The 1,161-nt window shown below is 43.6% G+C and overlaps 1 protein-coding gene across 3 annotated transcripts in view; it reads right to left on the bottom strand.

The window, feature by feature from the left end:
- Positions 1 to 718, bottom strand: part of LOC116849395 — a 44,684-nt gene extending 43,966 nt beyond the window's left edge. For all 3 annotated transcript variants that reach the window (XR_004379127.1, XR_004379126.1, XM_032826522.1), the window contains exon 1: positions 488 to 718. The gene's annotated coding sequence lies outside the window, so the exon portion shown is untranslated. The remainder of the gene's footprint in view (positions 1 to 487) is intronic.
- Positions 719 to 1,161: the final 443 nt, after the last annotated feature.

Here is a 1,161-nt window from a genome sequence, read left to right as displayed (position 1 = left end):
TTTTTTTTTTTTTTTTTAATAATATACATAAAATTATTAGTAGCATTATTAACATTTATATTGAAAAATGATGTATTAATTGGGGCACGCCGAGTTTTTGATCCTCGATGTTAAGTTTTTCTCAATTTGATACTTGGATATTTCAGCGTTCAATTATTAATATTATTGATACTTATCACATATTTATTTGTGTAATAAGTACTTACATATACGAACTTAACTTGATTATATTGATCTTACTTTTTTTTTTATTATAATTAATTTAAAACTTCTACACTTTCCTACAAGCAACTGTGGAACTATGAAAAGTGCTATTGGAACAATTATTGTTTTTTAGGAACTAATAAAACGTCGTGCTAACTTCACAAACACAGGACGGTCTCCTCGGGCGAGCCTGCACTCGCGACCGCTCCGCGGACGAGACGTCGATAACACAAAAACCCTTCGGTACGACACTAAAAATTTCAGAGTAAATGAGAGGTCTTACAGTTCCGCTGGTTCACCCTAGTTGATAATCGGCACCGGTGCGGTCCTCCCCCTCCTGTCGGCCGCTGGTCAACGCGCTCGCTCCTCCGCTCGGGTCGCTCGAACTCCCGTCTCTCTCGTGCCTACCCCTCTCGTATAAATACCAAAACCGGCACTCGGTCTCGTGCAATGTTCGCGTCTCGTTCGCAGTTTCCGTCAGTATCGCTCGATTTTCGAAGTGTTGCGCTCACGGCGGTAGTCACAGCTAGACTGAAGAGTAGGCTGTTTCTCGGAGATCTCGAATACTGGGAGATCCGCCCTCGTCGCTCCTTTCCACGTCCAGAATTTCTCGTTTTCGCCAATCGGCGATCGACAGCTTTCGGTAGAATTGTCTCGAGACGTTAATTGTCTCGAGACTCTTTCGCCGTCAATGCTGGGCTTACAGCTTTGAGCGCACCATTTCTTATAGCCGGGATCCTCGGGACGGTATTGTTCTCCCGGTACCGCTCCTGGCTTCCCGCTGCGCCCACCAAATGTTAGCTGAAATGTAAATGCAACTGAAGGTATCGAGCCTTAATTCGACAGCTATGTTTCCGTATTAGCAAATATTCTGAAGCGGTAGAATATTCGGGAAGATCGAAGACTCTTAGAGCAAGCGGAACAAACGAGAGTATTATAGCGCCAAATATATGCGAA

The sequence above is a fragment of the Odontomachus brunneus genome, unplaced genomic scaffold (genome assembly GCF_010583005.1).
Source record: "Odontomachus brunneus isolate Ranch 3 - 2012 unplaced genomic scaffold, Obru_v1 Obru_scaffold_114, whole genome shotgun sequence".
NCBI lineage: Eukaryota > Metazoa > Arthropoda > Insecta > Hymenoptera > Formicidae > Odontomachus > Odontomachus brunneus.
This window is presented reverse-complemented; position numbering and strand designations above follow the sequence as displayed.